Raw genomic sequence first — 26,899 nt, forward strand, 5'->3', positions numbered from 1 at the left:
CCTAAAGAACATGGTTTCCTGCTATTAGCTTGATTTATTTATTTTTTTATCACAGATACATAGAAAATTTGGAAATGCACCATGAAATGAATGATTACAAAAATCTTTCTTGGATCTCAGAAGAAAAGATAGTACTGAAAATCCCAGTGCCTCAAAATATCCTATTTGTCAGGCCTAATATCTCTCTCCATGCGGTGACAGGGGACAGTTTAATCAGCAACTGAGAGGACTGTTTGATTACTAATAGAAGAGAGGGAGTGGTGTTGATTGTGATTATCCCCAGTGTCTAGATTGCTGATGATTTCTGAGAGATTAGAAGTCTTATGCTACTGTTCTTTCAAATTCTGAAGAATCCAGCTGTCCAGAGTTCATACTTTGTTCATGAGAACAGAAACCGAGAAATCTCTGAAGGAAGTTCGGAGAGCCAGTTCTGTAATGAAATATACAAACATAAAAATTGCCATTGAAATCTCACACTTAAACACATGTGAAAGTGTGTACCAGACCTGGTAGACTGATGGCTATTTCTTAGGAATTGGTCATAAATATGTCAAATCCTGTTTAGAAAGGAGTTTTAAAAAAATCATCTATTAATAAATTAAGTAGTGACTTGAAAGGTGGTAGGAGACAAACGCATTCAATGTTTTACATAGAATTGCCTAAAAAATTATCTTGTTGCATGTATTCTTTTTTGCAAAGAAAGAATGTGATCTTTTTCTTCAACAAAGCTTTACAACAATGACAAAAGTAGAAATAGTAAAATAGTTACAGAAAGACAAACTATAAAACACGAACAAAATTAGTTAATTTTCAGAATTACTTACTGTTGATCACCAAAGACAATATTTTAACAGAATGTCACCATCATATTTATTTTTAAAGGGAAATATTTATTTTCATTCTTTTAGTTAGCACAAATTATGACTTATTATTTTCAAAATGGTTTTATGGAAATATGTCAGTTTTTTTTTTTTTTTTTCCCAGCTTCTCTCTCAGGCAACATTCCTGTTCAGCCTTGAAAGAAAAAGAAAAAGAAAAAAAAAGCCCCTTCTCCCCTCCCCCCCAATGTATTATTACATACTCCATACTTCACAGTTGTATTAGTTAAGACTAAAGTTGTATTAATATAGCTGCTACAGTAAGGAAGTACCCTTGCTATGCCCTGCTATGATATTTTAGATACCAGTATAAGCAGTGGGTTAACATCCTTAAATTTGACAAGTAATGACCATATAGAAATTATCAGCTCAGCAGTTTGAGGACGGGAAAGTCTAGATTTCCGTCAGCTGTTCCTGCTGAAGGCAGTCTGGTCATAAATTCAGAAGAGCAATGGTATCAGTTTACATTGCTCAGCCTCTTCACAAGAAGAAAGTTTATATAAAAAGTTGTTGAGAAAATATGCCTTCAGCAATTTTATTTGCAAAATTTTTTTTTTTTCCTGCAAAAGTGACATGTAAAGCAAATGCTACACTGGAATTAAATGTAAAAGATACTAACAACAGCACAAAAAATAGGTTTTCATGTAGGAACATGTAGAAAAATGAAACTTAACTTGAATGTTTCCCAAATATTAGCTCTCTCCATATGATTTAGTAATTGCTAATTGAGACATTGCCTAGTCATAAATGGGGATGATAAAAAGAAGAAAGGAGAGCCATGCACAGAAGAGTTATAGCTCTCAGTATGCAAATGAACTTTTTGAATATAGAAAACTAATTACTTTTAAAGAAATCAAAATATGACTGTAAGAAGTAGTTAGCAATACAGAGAAATGAAAAGTAATTTTCCTTGTATGTTTTATTTTTAAATCATTGCTCAAAAATGTGTAATTGCAAGAGGCTACCTTGCTAAACGGATGACTTCTGAGACAAGATTTATGTTAATTTTTCTTGGTAATTGATTAGATTAATAAGTATTTATTGCATAGTGATTTAATAGGATAGAATGAATGCGACTTCTCTGATTACAAACAGGTCCTATGCAAGGGTAAAGAAACACCGTAATACCAGAAAGTAATTTCACTAACAAAAATATCTCTGGCAAGAAAAAAAATACATCCCTATCTGAGAAAACAATCTGTAATTTAATGACTCTTTTGGGACTTCAAGAATTTCACTAGGAAGGCCTAAAATTTCACTCAAGAAGGAATCATATGATACCTTTCTGATGAAGAAAATCAGAAGAATTTCAAAATTCTTTTTAATGTGTGCGTTGTTTTTTTTTTAATACAGAAACCTAAAGCACAGCCAACAAGAATAAATCAACGAGAATGTTTTAAGACATTTCCTAAACATTTTTACACATCAACATGACAACAAACATTGAGCATAAATGTGATAAATGTAACTAAAATACCTGAGGATTTTTCCTATAATTAAGCGAAACTACTACAGGCATTTTTACTTATGTTACTTTTCACTGTTGGTTAAGTACCTTCCAGTGGCTTGGCTTTTGTAGAATATAGTATCATTGTCTATTTCCTTTACTGTTGACAAGATACAGAATTTGGGGAAAAATCCTAAATCCATTCTATTCCTCTCAGATTTAATCATAATTAAAAATAAATAAAATTCACTAATCATCAAGAAAATATTGCTCAGCTGTTTTCTGATAAACTTAAACTGAGTAATATTGCTGTATTAGCTAATTCATCTATCTACTAAGCAGATATGTCTAGGTTAAACACCCACCAGTCTTTTTTTTCAGCTTTGAATTGTCTTCTACCTTTGCTACCTTCTACCTCCACAAAAGCAAACTGCAACTACCTTAATTTCTGTTTTTAAGAAAAAAATATATTTTGTACCATATAGGTTGATGTAGTTCAGTCACAAGTGCAGAGTTCAGTGACAAAAACATATTTCTATAGCTTGTAAAACTAATTCTACTACACTAAAATATTGGTATTTTGAGATACACACAAGTACTATCTACACTGCACATTGTTGTTCTTAATGTCTAGCTAAAGAGTCTATCAGATGTCAGAAGAACTAATCTTAACAACATTGACCTGATGGATAATTGGTGTGTATCATATGAAGATCCTTTTCTGAAAAAATCCAAAAAATTAGTCAGTTCTAAGCACTGATCAGGGTTCTGTTGGAAAGAAGAAGAAAAAAAAAAGTCATCCATTGTCCCACTTACTCTTTGAGATGAGAAATTTGTGAAACCAAGTTGTAAATACAGCACCTAACACACTAGAGAACCTTAAAATTGTAAAAGCTCTTTTGGGTCTATTTATTTTTCTTGCAGCTTATTTTGCATCTGGAACACAAGTCCTCTGAGGAATGGCTGAGGGAACTGGGGTTGTTTAGTCTGGAGAAGAGGAGGCTCAGGGGAGACCTTATTGCTCTCTACAACTATCTGAAAGAAAGGTGTGAGGAGCTGGGGGTCGGCCTCTTTCTTGCAGATAACTAACGATAGGACTAGAGGGAATGGCCTCAAGTTGCGCCGGGGGAGGTTCAGGTTGGAAATTAGGAGACATTTCTTCTCAGAAAGAGGCATTGGAACATGTTGCCCAGGGAGGTGGTAGAGTCACCATCCCTGGGAGTGTTTAAGGAATGGTTGGACCTGGTGCTTAGGGACATGGTTTAGTGGGTGACATTGGTGGTAGGGGGACGGTTGGACCAGGTGATCTTGGAGGTCCTTGCCAACCTTAATGATTCTGTGATTCTAAGTATTCACACAATGGCAGTGGACAGTCTTCTTTTCATCAAGTGTATTAATGATGTACCTTCCTGAATGCAGTTGTCTATTCATTACTTTAGAGATAATGGCTCTGGGAGAAGCTAGGTTTGGAAGAGCCCCCCTTGCCCCTAAAAGTGTAACGTGATACTGTGGTAGCATTGTTATTACAGCAGAGGTTGAGGAATTAGTGCTCAGTTCTAACTCCCACGATACGTGTTAGATGAAATGTGCTTGACCTCTAAATTACATAGGTAAAGTTTTATGAATACGTCTCATTAATTTATCCAATATATTTGATTGAAATGAAATGAAATGAAATGAAATGAAATGAAATGAAATGAAATGAAATGAAATGAAATGAAATGAAATGAAATTTTTTTGAAATGAAGAAATGTGAAGAATATGTCTGATGTTCCCTCCTGTAAGTGCTCTGAGGAATATGTTTTGACCTGTTGGAAGAAATATATTTGAACATCATTGTGGAATGTAATACATACAGGATGTCTTCAGTAAATGAGCTATACATATGATCTGAAATGCATGGACTCATTTTTTTTTGTGGTCACATTATTGACTGAGTTTAAATGAATGAGAAATATTTGACCTTTTCTAATGTTTATAAATGGAAATACTTTTTTAAGAGAAAAATTTCCATACCAGCTAAGAAGGCTTATCCTCAGGGTGAATATCTTATGTCAGTTTCTCAAGTCTAACCTTGGACTTTTTTTTTTTTTTTTCCCATTGTAAGACCTGCTTTAGATCTTTCCAGCAAGTAGAAGACTTATGGTTTAGTGAATCTGAGTGGTAATATATAAATTTCTCAATAAATGATGTGTATCTTCAGGAAATTACCAGTGAAGAAAAAGATGCAGAGTAGTTTAGTAACAACTCACAAAGGTAGAATACTTGGACTTATCCACAATGAACTTTTTCATTAAGAGGTTAATTACGCAATAACTGGAATTTAGGAATATCTCATGGTCCTCGGTTGTGTTTTGAAAGGTCTTTCCTTTCTTTCTCTTTTTCTTTCTTTCTTTTTCTTTCTTTTTCTTTTTCTTTCTTTCTTTCTTTCCTTCTTTCTTTCTTTCTTTCTTTCTTTCTTTCTTTCTTTCTTTCTTTCTTTCTTTCTTTCTTTCTTTCTTTCTTTCTTTCTCTTTCTTTCTCTTTCTTTCTTTTCTTTCTTTCTTTCTTTCTTTCTTTCTTTCTTTCTTTCTTTCTTTCTTTCTTTCTTTCTTTCTTTCTTTCTTTCTTTCTTTTCTTTCTTTCTTTCTTTCTCTTCCTCCCCCCTCCCTCCCTCCTTCCCTCCTTCCTTCCTTCCTTCCTTCCTTCCTTCCTTCCTTCCTTCCTTCCTTCCTTCCTTCCTTCCTTCCCTCCCTCCTTCCTTCCCTCCTTCTTTCCCTCCTTCCTTCCTTCCTTCCTTCCTTCCTTCATTTGAAAAACAAAACAACAAAACATTTTCAAGTTTTATTTTTGCTAGAAGTCATTGTGAATAAAATTTGAATTTCAAGACATTATCTTGTCCTTAGAGGTTTTCCTAATTGAAGTCATCATCTGGTATTTTTGCTGTATTCTGAGTACTTTCTCATTACTTCCTTCTATAGGTTCTTTTATCATCTGGTAAAACAAGATCAATATCTCATCTCTTGTATAAACATAGCTAAGAAAATACTGAACAGTCCTTCTAATACTGAGGCAGGTAACTAACCAAAACACGATATCCACTCATCCTCATTCAAAATCATCAACAAATGAAAAACTCAGCACCCATCCATTGCCAGTTACCACTGTCTTACATAATGGCATAATTAGTTTCCACGACCTAGCAGAATAATTTGAAAGGATTTCTCCAGATGTTGGTGTACTTGGGGAAGAGAGAAAGGAGCTCTTATATTTTTTTGAGATAATGGGCCTGCAGATCATAATATATACACATATGCTCTTGAATGAAGCCAGAAAGGAAAGAAGAGGGAGGGGGAGAGGGGAGCTTAGGTTGCCTCTTCTGCCCCTCTCCCCACAACAGGCATGGTCCTCAAAATTTGAATGAAGGAGACACTAATGAGAGAACTTCTAAGAGTTTGACTAACAGGCTAACATATACACTCAGAGGCAATTTTATCCTTCTATCAATGTAGCAGAGCCCTCTCACAGCGACATTCCCTGTGATATGGGGACCTGAAATCACTTCTCTATTCCCAATTTTGTTTGAGATGCATCTGTTCTATGACTGCCGTTCCCGGTGTCTGTGGCAGCTTTTAAGATCAGATGGATGCCTACGTATGACAAGGGAGGAGTAGAAATTAAAAGGAAGGGGAACAGTTGGTAACAGCAGATATTAGCATTGAAAGTAGAGCTGCCATTAAATAAATTTAATTTATTGCCATTTATCTTTTCCATCCATTCCTTTTATTCCATCCCTTAATATACTTGCTCTCTGCCACATCTGCAGATTGCTCTCTTCACACTTTTTCCGCTTCTCCATTCTCTCATATTTCTTTTCCAACAATCTTCTACATGTCTTCATTCAATAGCAGTGCTAAAACTGTAAAAATCCGCATGTTCATGAGCTGTATGTCCTGTAAGCCCTGAATCAGGTGTTACCAAAGCTTGTTTTCCTTTGATCACAATCAGATCCACTGTTCATTGTTCATGGGATAGGATTCATAATTTCAACTATTTGTAAACCAAAACCACAAACAAACAAACAAAACCCCAAAAGCAAACCAAACCAACAAACAAAAAACACTTTTTTTCATGGATCTTGTTAAGGAAAACAAAAACAAAACAAAAAAAAACTTTTTTTTTTTTTCCTTAGCAAGATCCATGAAACTTACCTGTTCTACAACTGTATAGTTCATTGGAATTGCTCATTGGTCCTTTCTTTGTGCAACTAGGTTGCTACGGAATGCAGACTGGATTTAGTCCTTCCACGGTTGTGGGTGTGTTATTGAGATTTCAAGTTCCCATTAGTCAGAAATCACACTGGACAGAGATAAAGCTGAAAATACTTCATAGTGTTTCCACCCTATTATTCTGCAAAAGTGTCTTAAGATTTTATTTGCAAAAATAATAGTTGAAGCCTGAACTGAAGCTGTGATGATACTATATTATGCACAAAGCATCTATAGCAGCTGTATTATTTAATATAACCAATAAAACAAAAAATATATAATTGTTTTCCATTGTTTCCAATAACATATGGTATTAAAATAAAAACATCATTTTAAATAGTGAGCTGTTATGAAATTACTTTAAAAATCTTAGGCTTGGACTGCATGACATGACTGCACTAATTACTGTACTGTGATGGGTTAGCCTTGGCCAGCAGCCAGATGTCCACCCAGCTCTCTCACTCCACTTCCTCAGCTGGACGAGGGGAGAAAATATGATGGAAAAGTCTGTGGGTCACGATAAAGACAGTGAAATTGCTTACCAGTTACTCTCAGTGGTAAAACAGACTTGACTTAGGGGGCATTAATTTAATTTATTGCCAATTAAAATAGATTTGGGTAGTAAGTAATAAAAACAAAAATTAAAGTAACACTTTCCCCTCCCCTTTCTTAATCCAAAAGAGTCCAAAGTTCCTGTGATGTAATAAATCATATATTTTCCTTTATTTCTTGCTTTCTGATGAAAACGGTGAAACATTAGGTCCTTTTAGTACTTATTATTTAGTATTATTCTGCTGTATTCTTATAAGTTGACCTTTTAATATTTTCTTGATGTAGTTCACAGTATATCATATTATTAAAAAATTAACAACTGTATCTTCAAATGTGTCTCACTTGTTTCAAAAAGAAGTGAACAACAAAAATTTCAAAGCAAAACATTCTTTCATTGTATTACATTTCTTCATTGAGATGGGGTAGTGACAGGTTTCTAAAGAAGTGCATTCTCCAGCAAAAGTATCCCTCTGGGAGCAGGGAAAAGAGAAATAGATCATGCAGAAAATCTTTAGATATGATGAAGACATTTTGCTGTCACTCAACAAAATATTCTAAATGGTTATAACATCTTTGAGCACATTGATGCTTTACTTTGCATTTTCACATTAGCCCAACTTTCAGATACCAATAATACTTTATTATTTAACCTGAAAGACACAAGTTGTATATTAAATTGTACTATATTACTACTGCTTAAAGAAATTTCAAAAATGCTAAAAGTATATTTGATTGACAATTCAGACATTTTTTGATTTATAAACAGTCATTGACCTCAGTTTATCCTGGCCTCACGTCTCCACATACACACACACACAAAATAATCTCTGGAACTGGACATACTAACCAGAGTTAAGTATTCCACCTTCATCATGTGAACTGCTGAGTTTCGTGAAATCAAGAGGAATACATGGGTTTTAGTGTATCCAATTGTATCACTGTCAGCTAGCAAAATAAAACTTTTTGTGTGAATATTTCACAACATTTGAACACACTTTCTACGTAGTATTTGATTAACAACAGACCTGGCCAACAGCAACGTAAATAACCGTCTGAAATACCAAATAATGAAAATTGATACAGATTTAAAGAATGTATCCATTAAAACCTGTTTAATAATATCTTTTTTTTTTTTTTTTTTGCCACATCATTTGCTTTTTAGCCTTTTTTTCCCGGATTACTCCACACTTCCATTTTTCCTAAATGGCTTGCAGTCTGTCCAATCTGAAATGTCCCTATTACGTTCCTTTGCAGTGGTCCTATGTCATCCTGGCTTCTTTTATTTTTTTTTCCTTACATTCCATATCCCAGTAAATGTACTTCTTCCAATTCTTTGTATTACAAGCTTTAAAATTGTAGAAAAGTCTATCTTTTTTATTCTTATCCCCCTTTCCACCATCACATTTCCATTCCTGTCCTCGGAACCTGACCCACAAAATTGTATTTTGGAATTGCATTGGACTCGGGCCAACAGTCTCACTATCAAGGACAAAGCTGTAAACAAAGGACGTGAAACAGGTGCAAAGTCAAATCCTTTCAACTTACTGAGATTTTTTTGGCATGATTTCTTTCAATTCTCCTTTGTAGTCCCGCCTTTTGTACTAGTCTCATGCTAATAAACAGCCCATTTACTCCTGAGATGAGGCAAAGGGGATGTGCTGCTTCTGCCTCAATTTATCTTACCTCAAAGCGTTCTAGCTGCTCCGGGCTCTGGTATCACTTTTGCTTTACCCTTCCCAGCCTGCTTGTGGGTTTCACTTCTCTCTGAAACATGAAACTGTTGAGGGCTTCTCTTATCAGTTGTGGAAAGAACAAATTCACTATCATTCACTTTTTTGATCACCCAACAGTGAAAACAGTGAGCAACTAAATAGCCAGCACTTGGCAAACCTGTAAAATACAGCAAAGGCATTACAGCAACTGGAGAAAAACAAAATATTTTATCTTATTCCCATTGTAACTGTAAGAACTGGATTTATTATACAATAATACTCGAAAAGACTTGCTGCTATTTGTCGAAGAAAGCCACCTACCTGTTACAAAGGGCTAAAAGGTTTGCCTTGTTTTGCTTGGATGATTAATTTTATTTTGGTTGCAATCTTTTTAGTGACTCTGCTCCCTCTGCTTTGTAACTGTCATCTTCCAGTTGCTAGCAGGGTTTTGGTGTTCCATTCTACCATTTTGCTTCTTGCTAAGGAACAGCACCATGGTTTTACTTTTTTTGGTTACTTGCTATTTCACCACTAGCGGTAAGAGAATGTTTCCGTAGAATATGAGAGCGAGCATTTTTAGGGCTTTATTCCCACTCAGGGTGATTCCTTTACAATCTCTCCTCTCCTGGCTATGCACACGTGTGGGTGCGCGCCCACATGCGTGCTCTTGCTGTCCCTCTGGCAACTCTGGAGAAAACTGTTCCCACCTACATACGGCATGTACGGAAGTAAACAATTTGCCCAAATTGCCTTCCCCAAATGCCCGTTCTGTGCTTTTATTGAACAACTTCTTGTCAGAGGTCAGTGGTCCTGAAACTGTGCCCGACAAGCGTTGGGAGTGCTGCCCGGCCTTGGTGCCCGCGGCCACAAGACAGAGGGGAGGGTGGCCTGGGGTCCTGCCTGAGGTGGGGCGAGGCGGTTCCATGTCCCCCGCGCAGCCGTGCGGGGCTCCGACGGCCGCCGTGTGAGGAGCTGCCATGGCGGCCCGCCCGCCGGGAGCTGTCACCATGGCAATGCGCGTGAGGTAAATGGCGTTGCCTAGCAACCGGGGCTTCGGGCACGAGGAGCCTCTAGAGAGTTCGGAGAACAGCCGTTGGAATGGGGGGAGGGGCAGGGAACTGGAGGGGGGGAGGGGAGGGAGCCGGAAGCTGCTTTGACACCAGGCCCAAAAACGGACCCAAAACTGGTCCCGAAACCGTCCCCAGGAATGTGCCAGGAACGCAGATATGGCGTTGGCCTAGTGCTGCAGGGTGCTGTGGCCGTCCTTGGAGCAAGCTCTCCACAGGCGCTGCTCATCTTCTGCATTTGTCCTTGTTCTCCCCTTGCTACGGGGGAGAACAGCCAGGAGCAAGTAAAAGAGTGCACGGCGATGTGAAAGGAAGTTACAGAAAGTCCCTGCCCCAGTTTTGGTTTTCTTGGCGGAGACTGAGGTCAGAAAGAGCTCCTTGAGCACGTCTCCTTCATGCAGTTGCTTTCTAAAATTAAATCACAGGGACAGAACTTTTAAACTTTCAGTAATGCTAATAGGTAAAATGTAATTCTTTAAAACAGAATTTGTTTGGGAGATTTGTTTTGCTTAGGTCTAGGCATTCGTATCCCAAAAAAAGAGGTCTCGAGAGAGAGAGGTCCAGAAGAAGCTGATGGAGACAAGCAGATGTCTGTGTAATGACAGTTACATTTCTTTGGTTTTCTGTGCTAGACAACAGATCGGAAGAAAGTGGAATACAGAGACTTGATGGTAGCTTCTACATTGACTGATCCTCAGGAAAGACCTGTGGTGGTTATGATGGAGAGGAACATGTAAATCTTCACTTAATATGAATTAAAAATTAAAAAAAAAATAAACAAGTGAAATAGAAGAAGGCAAAATTTGGAAGAAAAATTATATTGATGATAGTAGAATATTAGCTTGTCTATCTGTACTTCTGTATCATATGCATTCATATGAAATACCATTTTCAGGTGTGATACTACCATCTCAAACATAGGCACACCATTACAGAAATTTGAGTTCAAACGTAACGGAAAACATTGATGAAAACAAAAATGAAAGGTTGAGAATGTTCTGTTTAGCAAGTAATAAGTGAGAACAACTATGAAAGCTATGAAAAAATACTGTGTGGCATAGAGATTTCAGGCTGACTTTGCATTTGGCCTTTCAAAAAGCCCATCAAGGGCAAATTGTGAAAACTGAATGACACAGACTGTGGATGTACTAAGTTACAAAAGTCAGGAAGCCTGATGGGGTTTGTAGCTTCCGTATTAGAACTGCCTGGTGCTGCCCATGCACCATCTGATGTGAAAGAAGTTGCTCCAGTACACCACCTTTCTGTGACCACTGCAGCTCACTCAGATGAGATTACACGTATGTAATTTCTACACCACATGACAGAAATTGGTTCTACAGGTCCATAAGATATCTCAAATTTAAATGTATTCATTTTTGATCTTGTTGGGTTTAATTCTACTTCAGGCATTAAATTTCAGTCTCTGTTTCTCTCACAAGATAAAACAGTTCTGAGCTTTTTCTATTACTGTCAAATTGGGCAATGAGGAAAAAAAATAATTCTTTTGACAAAATCTCCACACAGCAATCTGAATTCCTGATACTAGACCTATTCTACCAGTCTTTAGTTTAGCATTTTAGAATTACTATTTTAGTATAAACCTTGCTGCTACCTGTGAAGTGGGCATTTTCAAGGAGCTGCTGAGGAGCCATGCCAGAAGCAAGTATCTAGGCAGACTCACTGCCATGGTAGTGAAAGCAAATTTGTGAAGTCCCAGATTTAGTGCTCCCTCACCCCTCAATTCCTTCACTAAAAAACAAAAAAACAAAAACAAAACAAAAAAAAACTTTCCCTAATTCTTCAGACATTAGAATTTTACTGTAAAGTACAAATCATTGTGGCCATAACTTCTTTTTATGATTCATGAGCACACTTTATAGCATTTCTGAAGTGTAAAATTTTATAACTGGTTTCTAGTTGATGTGATAAACTTCCCTGGCTTTCTGTCTCCCTTTTTTACCACTTCCACCAGCACCAGTTGTTCAAATTGTGGTGTGCTGCATTAGAAAAGGATGTACACTATTCAAGATATATGGAAGAGAATATTTCTGTCTGTTGAGATGATGTTTTACTGCTGCTTGGAGTTTTAACTGAAAGCACATTTATTATTACCAAGCACAGAACAGTAACATTTCTATAGTCATCTGTACTATTGAAAGTAACATTTTATTACATATATCCAGCTTTTTCATGTGCCCCCACTGGCTATTTAACAGTGCTAAGCAGTTACATATAAAATGTACATTTCCTCAGACCCACAATTGACCATTTGTATTGGTATGCTGATCTGTTAATTTACAATTCTGATTTTGTAAAGGATGTCATAAGCTTCAGAGTATTGAGATTGCAGGCCTGTAGAACTTCACACGTTCATCTGACTGGCAGTGACAATGAAACATACTAGGAATAAACATGGATCCCTGATTCAGAAAGACATTTCATGATGTGAGCTTTAGACATATCAACAGCTTTTTGTCTCATTTTACATCACCCATAGCTCATGTGCTGGCAGTGCAGTGCTGCTTCCTCTTCTCTAGGACCCCAGTTCATGCTCATCAGCTCCACATGGCACGTAGTGAATGAGGAGTCAGAGAAAGCCTGTACGGACAGTCTGTGTATACAGCACATCTCCCAGAATGCTGCAGTAGTTCCTCTGCAAAAGCATGTTCCTTGGCTACAGCGTGTGATGTTACTATCAAGGGAAGCTTGGCATGGACAAAATGTGCCACAGTCTTTGAACCACAGGGTCTATTGGTTCTGGTCTTTAGAAAGCTGAGAAGCCTATGCTTGAGGAAAATGGAGGTTTCAACTGTAGGTGCTAGACTGTCCACTAGCACAATTACCAATGATGCTCTAGTTCCTGAGCATTCTAGGCTATTTTGCTTTACTTCAGGGATTAAAAGCTATTTTTGCTGCAGGGCTGCAAAATCAATGGGATTTCTCTTAGGAATGTATGACTAAAGTAACCACCTTTCTTTCTTATGAAAAGCAACAGAACTCCCTGTTTATACTTCTAATAATTTCTTTTGTTGTTGTTGTTGTTGATGATGTTGGGATGTTGTTTTTGTCTTTTTTTTTTTTTTTTTGCAAGTGCAAAGTTGTTGGGTCCAGTTTGGTGGCCGAGCTTCACTGTAGATAAACCATATTATTCCTTCTTTTTCTTTTCAGATTCAGTTTGAAGATGGAATGTAACTTCCATGCATCTTCAGTGAAGCCAGACATGAAAACAGTAAGAACGATAAGTATTACATTTGCACTGTTTAAAAGTGAGATCCAAAGGGAAAAATGTCCTACTATTGCATCTTATAAAGATATAAACCAAGTGTTGGATTTACTGTAGATCTCTTCAGAAAAAAAAATACAGAGTTAGCATTCTCAACTCTGCAATTGAAGGAAAAGGTTAATTTTCCATAATTTGTTTTCTCCCAAGCATAGTACAGATATATGAATTTTTCAGTTCTATTATTTTTAATTATTAAAAAAAAAAAAAAAGGTGTTAGTGTGGGAGAGAAAGAGGAAACTTTTACAAAGTGAAATTAACTAAATTTTTAAGCTTTTCTATGCAATGGTTGCAGTTAAATGTTCTGTTTTGAAAGAGTACAAGCTCGATATTTGGTTGAGCTTCATAATACAATGACTGTAATTACACTGAAATTATAGCATAGTTACACAAGTAATTTTTTATCCTACAATTACCACTAATTCATGTAACCACAAAGAGCATGGCTGGAAATAATTATAGAGTGAACACAATGGTGTTAGTACATTTGAGATACATACACATACATTTATATAGATGTGATCGTGTGTCTGTCTATATGTGTACATGGAATTCTGATGTAGAATAGACACATGTGTAGTGCAGAATGGGAACATCTGGATTACCTGTATAGTTACTTTGTATTTGTATTGGCATTAATTAATCTTGAAAAAGCATGACTTTACTGTAAACGGGTATCAACTCAACTGCAACTACACTGTAATTAACCACTGTGTGATAATGTCAATATTCTATATGCTTAAAACACAAAAAGTTTTAACCCCCTATTGCCCATCACATTAAAAATTGAAATAGCTACTTCATTTTAATCTATTATTTGCAATAGTTTATAAATGGTCATATGTTGAAATGCTACATTAAAAAAATAATAATCATTGAATTATTTGAGTCTGATGAAATTATTCCAAACTTGGTTTTGATACTATTGTAATTCTAAAAAAGGCAAGATATAGAATTTTAGATTTGCAATATTCCTGGTTTTGTGTAAGAAACACTGAAAATTCACTGCAGTTTGAACCTATTAGAAAAGCTAAGGTATGAGAGGTTCTAGCTTCTTACTTGCACATTTCACACTAGCTATCACAAGATTATTTTTTTTAAATGCGTATTACTTAAATTTCTATATTGCACTAACACTTTCACTATAGAGAGTAAGGAATGTTTATAAACTGACATGAAGAAGAAAAAAGACAAAGGCAGTGCAAAATAGTAGCAGTGATCTTTTTGGTTCCATGATTTCGGTCTCAGTTTTTCAGTTCTGGGCTGTGTCTTTCTGTTTTATAAGGCAAGGATATTGCAGAAAAACGGAAGGGATTAGTTACAGGAAACACTAAGAGAACAAGGGAAGGAAGGTTGCGCAGGACCACTGGAAGCAGGAAGTGCAAAACTGATAAAAGAAGGCAGTGAGAGAGTGCAGTATAGGAAACAGTAAATCAGATAGGGTCAGAAAAGACAAGAATAAAGAGTACAGTTCAATGACATCATCAGTGGCACCATTGAAATTACTTCTGAGTTTGTGTCTGTGTCTGCCAACACCAACCTTTGGTGGAATCCTTACAGGAAAAGGAAAATGTTTATTCCTCCCCTTAGCTCATGTAAACACAGAGTGATGGTGTGGGGGAAGATGACTACATGGAAACGGGGTCACTGAATGATAAGGTCTGAAATGATTTTTGGCCTACAACAAGGCTAAACTACAGATGCAAATAGCATGCTGATGAAAGGGCTTATTTGCCAATGTACCTGCAATTCTACTTCTTCATATTTTGTGATTAATGTAGAAATATGCAGCTATGTCAAAATATGCATTTACCATTCAGGATGTCTTTGCAACATTATCTCTGTTGTGAAATTGCACTGCTCATGCTAGTCCAGTTCTAACAGCATGTTCCTCTAACTTCCTGCCTGTAGAGGCAAGAAAGCTAATGCAACCTTGTACACACATACTCTGCTGCATTATATTATTAATCTGTAAGTGGAAGATTATATACTCAAATACCTCCTGTAGCTGAATGCCTGCACAACAGCATGGCAAGGCAGTATTAAATACCTGGAATGAAGCTCTCATTAGTCACAATTTAGTGCCTCAGGAAGACTCACTTTGTAAGCTACCAAGCTTAGTCAGTCAATTAACGTCTAAACCTTCTCACCTTAGCTGCATTCAACACAGTCAGATTAATATACCTATAAAAACGTGTATCTCTGAAGTACCTAAATTGGGCAAGGTTTAGTAATATTTATGACCATTATAACATCTTATATATATTCATCCATGTACAGACTTGTATATTCCTAAGTGGACCTTCAGTAAGTGTGTCACATACATATGGTAATAATTATTGTACGGGTGGGTCTGTTTTATGATGGCATATATAAATATGTCATACTATTGGTATGAAGAGTGTAGACAACCGAGGAGCATTACAACAAATGTGTAACAACACTGATGATTACACTGCATAACTTCTAGTGCAGGAAAACTCATTCTGAAACCGAACCATGTCTGAGCTGGAATGGTGCAAGCCAATCACATAATCATTCCCCTTTTTAAAGTATTCTAAGGTCATTTTTTAATGAAACTTATCAAAATGAAAACCACAGGGGGAAAAAAAATCTAGTCTTTTTACTGAAGCAAATTGGTTTTTTTTGGAGGTTTCCTGTATAGGCATGATAGCTTGTGAGAACTGATGAACTTGGAACCCAAGATAAGATCCTATAAACAGCTTACTTTTATAAATATCCAGCATCAAGAGGCAGAGAAGAGGGAAACAGGAATGGAAAAGCAAATTGCACCATGTTAATGCTGGAGTATCCTACCAGTTGATCACTGGATGTTACATTTGTCTTCTGATCTAAACAGACAAACAGATGACAAGACATTTTTAAGGTTAAGACTGCTCTACTTTATACGACAAAAGATGTAATTCCTTAGGAGGTAAGATCTGCTTAAGAACCTGGAAATGTGGTAACAGTATGTGCAGTTGCATCCAAATTACTTTTTTAAGAAATATTTTCAGGGGCAAGCTGGCAGCTTCCTCTTAATGTTACAAATGTTGGTTGTCTATTTCCTTCCAAAGAGGTTCTTGAAGGAATTATTTGATTTTTTCCCCATGGGAAAAAAAAAAAAACAAAAACAAAACCCAAGTATACAAACAGAAGACACTGAAATCATTAAATATGCATGCCACAAAAATGAAAAAAAAAAAAGCCAATTTTGGAATGCATTGGTGGTATTGATGGCCAGGATCTAACATCAATGGACTCCTTGAACTCCTCTTAAATTAAAATGGCTCGCAAAGAAAAGGCAAAGAAAAGATTTGGAATACAATTAGAAACAGACCAGTGAGTCAAAATCACAGTACAACAGACTCAAGAGTGTTCGTTCTTCACTTTAGAAGCCACTTTATATAAAGAAAGCCAAAGGAGAACTCATGAGTCAACATGATTCACATGATTTCAGGAAATGACCATATACCAGATTACATGAAAAGGAGAAGGAATGACCTCATCACACCTGAAGACCAATACAGAAAAGATCCGTGTAATCTTCCTGCTGGTTTCTTTCTTCCCACAGTGGCACTGACAAATACATCCAAGCAGCTGGTACTAAGTCATCTCACCTGTTTTAGTATTGCACATATGGAAGTCCTGGAGGAAGTAGGGTCACAGTGAATTATATGTGTCAGATAAGTTATTCTGCTGCTTATTCCTTTCCATCCAGCATTCCTCTGCACCTGGATCAGCTTCTCCATTTTACTTGTGTACAGTTTTCTCCTGACCTCAGATCATCTCGTCCTGATGTCACCTCCCTGTTCCAAATGCAAGTGCACCATATGTTTTCAGTTACAACCTGTTTGGACGTAAATGCAGAAAAGGGTACAGAACTCCTCAGAGTGGCCACATTTGTACTTCTGTGTGACCTGATTGAGGACCCTCAGTTATAACCCTATTCTCTAGAGAGAGACATTTATCGTGTCCTCTCTAAGAAAATACCAACTCTGCATGGGCCTGAAGGTCTAAGAGAAATGAGCTCCAAGTGAAAAAAAACACAAAACAAACAAACAAAAAACTCCTCTCCAAGTACACTTCAAACTGGTGAAAGGAATAATCAAAAAGCGATAAAGAAAAGCTAATTTCATCCTTGCTACCATTCAGACTAGTATTTGGACAATAAAGATTTTTGTTTTTTCTTGTTCATTTCCACTTGTAGTTATACTGCTCTCCTGATAGACAGAGGCAGTCATCTGCTGAGTTCCTGATAAAACACCAAGGACAGACTTGCTGAGTTCATGTTTGCATCTCAGCAAAATGGCCAGAAAGCTGACAAGAAGACAGGTATTTCACAGCCTGCCAACTGCAATTCATTCAGTTGGATATCCATCCAACATATGTATCCTAAAATTTAGAAAAGTTTTCGTAAAACTGTTAACACATTCTTATCATCAAACTACCTTCTTTGCTTTCCACTTCGTTACTTTTCATCCTGTTCCAATGGATATGAAATAAAATAATCATTCTGCTCCTTTCTGCAGATGTATTTTCAATATTTCAGCATTTCCCCTCATTCTTCACTAGACTAAACATGTCCAGTTATACCAGTCCTGGGTTAGTCTTTCTAGATTCCTTACCATTTTGCTGTTACTCATCTTTGGATTTTCTCCAGCTGAAGTGTATTTGCTTGGAGTGTTGTGCCCATAACTGGACATGCTACTTTATGTAAGAATTACAGTTGTGTTTTTGCAGTGGAAAATTCCACTAACCTTGCATACTCAAAAGTGATTGCGCAGGCATACCGGTGGGGGGTATGTTAAGATAAGCAGATAAGGGGACAGTGGAAGGTTCCACTGTCCCAAAATAAGGAGGATGGCTAAGAAAAACAAGACAAGCAGTTGTGGAATCAGCAAGAACAAGATGTTATGAAATCACAGGCCCTCAAAAAAAAAAAAAAAGAGAGAAATTAAAGGTTGGTCAAATACACATACAGAACATAGAAACAAATGTCGGGTAGGTTGTGAACCTGTAGTACTCAGCCAATGAGGAAACGGGAGGAATCAAGTGTTGGGTAATAGAGGATATAGGGCTGTGATACACTTCCGCTGTGCACTCCTACTTGCAGGATGCCCACCATGGCAATTGCAAATAAATTAGCTTCACAAGAGACCCTGTCTTAGAAAATTATTGGGATATTTCTCACATTTAGAGATAAGTTTTTAGCAAGCTTTTTACTTGTTGCAAAGTGGGAGGAAATTCTGTCATTGTCCCCCATTCACTTTAAATGATTAGTACTACATTGAAGAAATAGGTGGGGGGTTTTTATTATTATTATGTAAAATTTTGCTTAGGAATTTTATTGGGAGTTCACTGACATACGGTTTCTCTCCATTAACTTCAAATTATATAGTATTTAAAAAACTTTTCTTCAGTATCGTTGGCATAAATACCTTCTTTTCCCATTGCTCAAACTTCAACTCTGAAAACACAGTAACCATCTAACTGAACAGGCAGAAATTGTGTGCGTGCATCCTCATGGGCTACTCCATAGATCCACAAAGTCCCTCCACCTTTATCTCCTAGCCACAGACAAGAATTTCTGCCACTGTTAGTGAGCAAAACCCACTAACAGACTGCCACCCAGAGCAGGTATGGCTCAGAAATTACCCACTGATCTTAAGGAACCCCACCTGCTCAACAGGTTTGTAAATGCACTGAACTGATACTCGGAAGATGATCAGTTTGTAGCCACGCAACTTCCTTACTTCCTCTAAGATCCACAAAAAGCTGACATTTGGATGTGACTTATGTTTCCCAGGGACATAGCGTGCATTTGAAAACTAGCATTTTCTAACAAAAGCATATTTTCAGTGCTGCTGCAAGGGAAATATACTATGTCGAACAAGAACGTGCATCATTATCTTGATTTGGACCTTCCCCTTTCAGTTCCACCTTTGTGATCAAAATGAAGTCAGACTTCATCCCTTCCCAGTGCTTCAAACTTTACTCCACTTACTCATGTAGACTGAGGCACAACAGATACAAACTGGTGTGGGGAAAACAGGCTCCATTTCTCTATTCTCTATTCAGTGCACATGCAAGCATATCCACACACATTCTACCCTTCTGGCAATATAAGTCTTCCATAGTTACAGGTTGGCTTTAAATCTTGTCTCACTGTGGCAAAATTCAAGGTCCCAAATTTACCCAACAATATTTTGTAGTTTTGTTGGCAAGGGGAATTTTGTTGGTGAGTTGGATTTTGGTTCCTTAAGTATAATGACTGTTTAAAAACACTTTTTCCTCCAATTAGAAATTATTTTTGACGACTAGTGTTCACAGGTCCAGGGTAGCTAAATTTGCTGGCACTGCAGGGCTGAATATGTAGTAGAAAGAGTAGAATTTTTCCTAAATGGCCCCAAGAGAGCTTAAATAGCTGGAAGAGTAAAGTATAAGATCACTGTAATTAAGTAGTGTTATATTACCAGTTCAACTGAGAGAGATTATGGGCAGAGAAATTTCTACGTTTTGAACTTATGAACTTACCATTTTAGGCACAGTCAGACTCACAGTTTCCCTAATTTGTGTTTTCCTACTATTGTACTGATGAAGACAATCTGTGAAACAGGAAAATATGACTGTAAAAAGCTGCAATAATTGACACAGTAGAATCATATGTAGGAGTAGTACTTGGAAAAAATGACTTCTAGAGTGGCTTCTAGAGTTCTAGAGTTCTGTGTTCTTTTAAAGCAGTAACCAGCTTTACATCAACGCAAGGGCAGCTATCTGTGAAGTCATCAGACAGCTAACTTGCCCATGCGTGGCTTCCAGCAGGAAGTCAGTGTTGTGCCTTTTGGAAGTGAAATGGCAAACCAAATTATACTGTTGGGGCTTTATAACTTTTTTTTTTTATATCCTTACAGATAGGGTGTATGTTTTTTTCTATGTGAATCATAGATCTTTTCTATGTGAATAGCTGATGATGTTGAAGAGGCTGTAACTCTCTGTGAATCAGAGATAATCATCTGTGATACAGAGGTGTCAAGGCAACAGAAAGAGCTGGACAGTGTAAAAAGTTATTTGGGACACCATCCAGTTTTAACGTGTTTATTTTTAAGTAGAATTTGCACATCACCTATATTCATGCTGTTCTCTAGTTCCTCCACCTCCAGACAACTTAGCAAACAGTAATAAGAAACTACTTTATTTCTCACAAATGATGTCTCCAGATCTTTTCTTGCAAATGCCGTTCTTTGCCACTGGGTTTCCCTTTTGATTTCAGGACACAGTGTTTCACCAGCACTTTTAGTATTGATGAATGCTTGTGAGTGTAAGCACTCACAATGCGGAATGCATTGCATTCAAGCTTGCGGGACAGTCTGTACATGTGCTGCTGGCCTACATATGCCTTCTGGCTCTTGTGCAAGGACACAAGGCAGCTCTGTTTCCTGCCATGACTCATCATTCAAGAATGGTATTTAAATAGATGAAAAAAAAGAAAAGAAAAAAGAAAAAAATAGGGAAAAAAAAGTAGGAAAAAAGAAAAAAAGAAAAGATTCCAGGGAAGAGCAAGTAGCAGCAGCCCATGTTTTTTACAGCAGAATTAGTTATTTTTTTCCTTTTAAATAAACATCTTGCTAGGAAATCCCAGGAAAGTCAGAGCTTTTTAGTTTTTATTATGTTACAGCTAGGCTGGGTAGAAAGCCTATATTAGAGCATGGTGTTGATCTTGTCTAGTGAAGTAGACACTGTCCATGTATTTGTCTACACTAGAGTTTCACAGTGATAAATTTTATGAATGTAGACATGAACACCTTTTTTTTGTCAATAAAGATACACTCTTAGGGTAAAGAATATTTAGAAACTAGATAAGTTCTGTGAGGAGTGCACACATTAACCTTTACAAATATCAGGTGCCTCAAGTCAAAGGGCTGTCAGTTAACTTAAGGTAAAGTCAAGTGAGGCTCTGTTGGGGAGAAGTGCTAGAAGAGACTTTTTCTGTGTGAATTATTCTGCATTTTGTACCTTCCCCTGAAGCAACTAACAGTGATTAAGATGGGAGACAGCATACTAGATTAACCACTCTAATCTGTGAATGTAAGGCTTTTGTTGCTTTAGAGCATCCACAGAAAGATCTCTTGTTTCTATCAAAGTGTTTTCCTCTCTAATATACAAGGTCTTTTTCCTCCCTGGGGACTAGGAGCTTTGCAAATAAAATTACTTTTTTTTTTTTCCCCCCAATGTTGTCAAAATTTGGTTAGGTTTTTACTACCATTTTTGACAGAAACAGGAAAAAAAAAACACAACAAGAAATATATGGCAGTTATGATGTGCATCAAGGAAGGAAAGAGAACGTGAAGAACAGCACAGGGAGGAAACAGGACTCGGCTAAGAAAAACAAATCGAGCATGGAGGATGAACAGCAAGAGGGAGCAGGGCAGGGACCTTTTCATGCTCTTGCTGTGGAATAAAGATAAGCATTTCACATGTGTTAAGAAACTAAACTAAAAGGATCGATATAACAGGATCTGTCACCCAGATTTTTCCAACTGTTCTTAGTCTAGGAGTGGCTGAACTTAATCAATTTGCTTGGTGGCTCTTGGCAGTCTGTAAAAAATGAGCTGGTGTTTATTTTCTGAGGAAGTAGTGTCCATATCCCTCTACTTTGCAGGGCACTAATCAGTCCTTGGTTTGGCAATCTCTGTAAGAAGGCCTTGTACAGCAAGAAAACGGAAGGTAAACTGTTTTGCCTTAGTAGCGGTCTCGTGGGCTCAGCGAGGAACCACAAGGGGAAGGAAGGAGCAGGATGTAAAAGTTCATGTGCTCCTACCCACACCTCACCTCTTCAGAGGATAAACACAGTATCAGAGATCTGTCCAAGACAGAAGGTTCTCCTTCAGAAACTCCTGTGGGTAAAAATATCTTATTTCAATATTACTAACACTTAGCCTGAGGGGGAGGCTGGTACCACCAGCTGTACTCTAGCTGACATCACAACACAGGTTAGGTTTGAGGCTGAAATCAGTTTACCAGGACCTCAAAGACACCCTTGTCAACTACTTGCTTCTACCCCCAGCTGTCTGGCACCCTCTTTATTGTGCTGATTACTCTCTTTACAGAGACATCTTTCACAGCAGCTCACAGAAAATTATGTGTTTTAAATGCAGCTCTGGGAGGAGGATGTTGGGTGGTGGTTTTTTGTTTGTTTGTTTGTTTGTTTGTTTTTTCACCTCTCCAGTGATGCAATCAACAGTGCAGCTCCACAAACACATGTACTGACTCAGCCGAGGAGGGATAAACAGCACTACTGCAGGGAGAGGCAGCAGGACGAATAAACACCTTGAGTGTGAAGATCTGTTGCTGAGAAGTCAATATTTGGACGGACCACCTTGAGTCTTGCTGAAGGACTTGCTGTTTGTGGGAGCATCGAGAGAAGCTGTGCCAGCCGAGGTTTTGAGATCCTGAAGAGCTCTGCTGCTGGTCCACCACACCAGGCCCGCACCAGCAACTCTTATTGTTTTCCTAATGACTGTTCCCATGGCACTGTCACGCGCAAGACATTAGTCATCCTGGCTGAAAAAGGTGGTGTTCGAGTCAAACATTTACAGTCCAGCGTCAGCCACGTGTGGTGGGGGAGGGCAGCAGCCCGTCTCAGCAGATGTAGGTAGGGCTGGTTTCAGCAGGCTGGAGCTTCTCTAAAGAGCTTGCAAGCCCAAGATCCATGTTCAGCTGAGCCGGCTGCTGGCACCAGGGAATGTAGCTTCTTGCATTCGACACATTATTTTATTGGCAGCTGTAATGGCAATGGCTTTAATTTAACATATGAGATGGTAACAGCTGAAGGTACAAGGAGTGGTTAGAGGCATTTCTACTAGTAAGGAAACCCAACCCCCATTCCTTGGCATTGACAACAAGCACTGAGTTAAAAATCAGAAATTTTATCGACTTCTGCTGTACACTTTTGGAGGGACAGGCTGTGAGCAGCAGTAATACAGAGGCATCCCTGTAGAGCAAAGCTCTGGAGGCCTGCAGAGCAGCTCTGGAGCATGGTGATTTGTGTGAGCTGCTACACTTGTTTAACAAGTTTAGCTCGTCCAGACACAACCCCTGGAGTTGTCAGCATTTCTGGCCTCATTAGCAATCACCTCCTGGAAGCTGTGAACTGGCAACGTTTTCTCCTTCCTCACCCAGAAGAAGGACAAGGAGCGCAAGAGTTAGAAGGCTCCTCTGTATCGTTTCCCATACAACGATCTGTACACTTCTCCTGGTGCTGGGGGGAGTCCCTCCTTCTAACAATAAAGAAACACAGCTAAAGGAAGTGGGAAACCCATACATACAAGCCCAGACTTGCGTCCTCTCTAAAACTGGTTTGATCTGTTGAGGATCAAAGGAAGGCAGCACCGACTCACTATATTCTCAACTCTGGCAAACCAAAAACATTTGTGACTCGCTCAGTACTTCTGTACCTGTGCCTCTTTGACATGCATGAGCTGTGCTCCAGCATCTCTGCTATTTGTTCCCAAGAAGGTCACCCCTCCCTGCTTAACTGCACCCTCAGAACTCTTTCAGTCACAAAACGGATGAGTCTGGCTTTAAGCTGGGTTTAGTGGCAAGGGAAGAAAGAGATGGCTCACAGATATTTTGCCGTCTTGTTCACCTAATGCTCTAGTCCAGTTTCTATCCAGAAGCCTTGCTTAGATTCAGTTTTATAGCTTCTAAATAGAATGGAAAAACATCCGCTCTTCAACTGTCCAATTCTGTCACTCAGACTCTAAATACTGTATTATGAATTGTTTACTCATGAAGCTTTTCCTGATTAAGTCCATGTGGGGATACTTTTGTTCTGAATAAGGAATATCCATGAGCAATTATTTCAGAGCACTAAATTCACTCCCACCCTGCTCTAAAAAGAAACATATTTTGGAGAGCTTGTCTATCTGCCAATGTAACAGAAAACTGAAGACGGAATGAGTACTCAAGTAGTCTCATAACTTAAGAGAGGGTGAGAATAGCTGTTGTGCTGTTAAGTTCACACCCCAGCTTGTTTTACAATATTTTATTTATACAGACAGTCCTTGACTTTTTTTTTTTTTTTCCCCCCTGTGTCACCCTAAAATGCCTTGTTTTAGTAGGGAAAACCATCTTCATTCCACACTTTCCAGGATGACATGATATTAAGAATGTTTATTGGACAGATATTAGTGGTTCAGGGAAAAAAAATAAAAGGTATTTGAGTGGTTATTTAAATCAAAATTCCTGTACAGAAGCTAATGCCAATGTCTTATATTTGCCAATGTCTTCTGTTTATGGATGTTTAATGTTTAGTTCATTATACTACCATCATCTCACTAGGTCCAGCCATTTTTCTATTTAATTTCCGTTGCTTCGTCACACCTAATTCCATGGAAAGATTCTCTTGCAGTTAAAGTAAAACCCATTTGGGAATCAAAATATATTCCAGTATGCACACATTGACAGAGATGCTGTAATTATGGCTGATGACTAGTAGTATGTGAAATATTTATTGGGAAAAAAAAAGATGGGGGAGAAGAAAAGCAAAAATATTCTTGGCTTTTATAAAACTTCAGTAAAATTGGAGCATTCTTCATTTGAGATTTTCACACTGTTCTTCCTAATTTCTTAAAGTTTGACTGACAAAGTTAGAGATAAGTCAGCCCTCCTGATCTCCATGACCAACAGAACTTACAGAGTCAAAAAGTCTAAACGTGAACACAATTACAGCTCAAGGGGCACTGCTGCCAATATATCTGTTTTTGTTCAAAGGATGGGCAAAAGGGACTCAACTACAGAAGCATGTTTACTTGCAAAGTTTGCAGGTAATACAAATATGTACTATCTTAAACACTTCTCAGTAGAGGCAAGACCTATTAAATGTTCAGTGCTCACAGGCAATAGCATCATCTTGACGTCCTTTTATAAACTTTGCTTTTATTGATCCAAATCTTGTTTGTCTACCAGATGTGAGCAGATTGCCTAAATCACATGAGAACAACAATCTGGATTTGGCTCTAGGACTTGATCACATGAGAACACAGCAATAGGTCAGCCGCCATGGCCTACTTAGCTTTCTGGGAGGAGCAGCGCGGCCTCCTGAGTACAGTAAAGCCCCTGTACAGGTACCTGTGGGGAATAGTTAGTTCACGTCTTATGTAGACACAGGTAGGGGTGGGGAATAGGGGGCAGTTAACAGTTATGCCTCTGCTTTTCTTTTCAGCAAATTATGCTCCTATGGTCTGCTGGCTACCAGCTCAGCTCTGAAATATGAGCTATGGTAGAAGGGGGAGGGAAGGTCAGCCTGGAAGGGTGTGGGAGAGGCTTTCCATTCCAGACGGAGGCTTTTGGTTAGGGCACTATTGTTCAAATTAGAGTAGTTCACATGATCAATGTGAAAAATTCTCTCTGCTCACCCTTCCCCCCATCTTTTTTTTTTTTTTTTTTTTTTTAGTAATCATAATGTAAACGCAAAGGAAAATAAACACTTTTTGCTATATTGCACTGGTTTCATAGTCCTGATTGCACTGAGCATTTCACAGTGACACTTCAAAGTGTTTCTGCCTTTTCATTTTACATATGGATGTACAGTTTGCTTGAAAATATATGTCCTGCTCAAAATACATTAAGACAATATTGGATCTACAATATATGCTCATCAGTTAGACATAAATTAGCGTTATTTTAAATTCTGCAGCAGTGTCTCATGAACTTTCAGCATTTTTTCTCTCACCCTAGGAAAAGGTTTTTTACACACCTCTGCTGACATTCAGTGAGTTTAATCTCTGTGCTGTCAAACAATGAACGATTTGTGAATCCTCAGAGTTAAAGAAAAAGTACCCACAAACAATGAGAGAAAAACTAGAAATAGCTAGTACTAACAAACAAATTGCTCTGACAAGAGGCACTGCTAAAAAATAAGCATGTCATTTAAGGATATATATACCCTGTTTCTGGCAAAGGCAAATACAATATGAATGTGGTGCGATGTATGATCCAGAACTTGTAGCATATCTTATATGCTAACCCAAGTTACTGCTTTAATAGGGAAACTCTGAATTACTTTTAGTAGGTTCAAAAAGACAGTGGAGGCATGAGGCTCTTTGAACGATTCCAGTTCTTCAGAAAGATTGCACACAATGATATTGTCTGAAATCAGCAGGAACCTAATAAAAGGAGACACTTTTTTTTTGCTTACATTTCCAAGCTCCTTTCAGGCACCGCTTTATCCTAGAGATTTTGGTCTTTTCTGAGAGCTAGAACAAAAATCCTTTTTACCTCACTTCTCTCTCTCTCTCTCTCTCTCTTTTTTTTTTTTTTTCCCCTCAGGATAAACCATCCTGGAAAAAATAAGCAAAAAATAAAGCTGCCAGCAAAATGTCTTCCGCTCATACTGGTCTCATATTTGCCTGTTTTTTTTTTTTTCAAAGATATGTATATGTATGGTGGAGATCATTCTATACTATCCAGTGCTGTAGTACAGCCGAAGTAGTAATAATATAGAGATACTTATGAAGGACCACAAACTTCTCATCCTAGCTGAAATGGTGTAGTTGGTGCTTAATTGAGGGGAGATTGTCGTAATGGAAAATTAATGCTGAACGTTCCTTAGTCCAGTTCAGGAAAAGAAGTGTTACAGAGCACATTCATGACACATACACACGTGTAAACTACAGAAATCAGAAAACTGCATTTATAAAAAATATAACTAAC

The 26,899-nt window shown here is 37.8% G+C and overlaps 1 long non-coding RNA gene across 8 annotated transcripts in view; it reads right to left on the reverse strand.

Moving 5' to 3' along the window:
- Window positions 1-438: 438 nt before the first annotated feature.
- The window catches only part of LOC310902758, a 36,988-nt gene continuing 10,527 nt past the window's right edge, over window positions 439-26,899 (reverse strand). For 3 of the 8 annotated variants that reach the window (XR_014586969.1, XR_014586971.1, XR_014586972.1), the window contains 2 exons: window positions 22,405-22,967; window positions 12,954-19,791 (listed from right to left, as the gene is read on the reverse strand). This is a non-coding gene — a long non-coding RNA (uncharacterized lncRNA). Of the gene's footprint in view, window positions 7,595-8,807; window positions 9,015-12,953; window positions 19,792-22,404; window positions 22,968-26,899 lie in introns of those variants that run through there. The other 5 variants (XR_014586965.1, XR_014586966.1, XR_014586967.1 and 2 more) reach the window with 5 other exon arrangements.

The sequence above is a fragment of the Anser anser genome (assembly GCF_964211835.1).
Source record: "Anser anser genome assembly, chromosome: 1".
NCBI classification, from domain to species: Eukaryota; Metazoa; Chordata; class Aves; order Anseriformes; family Anatidae; genus Anser; species Anser anser.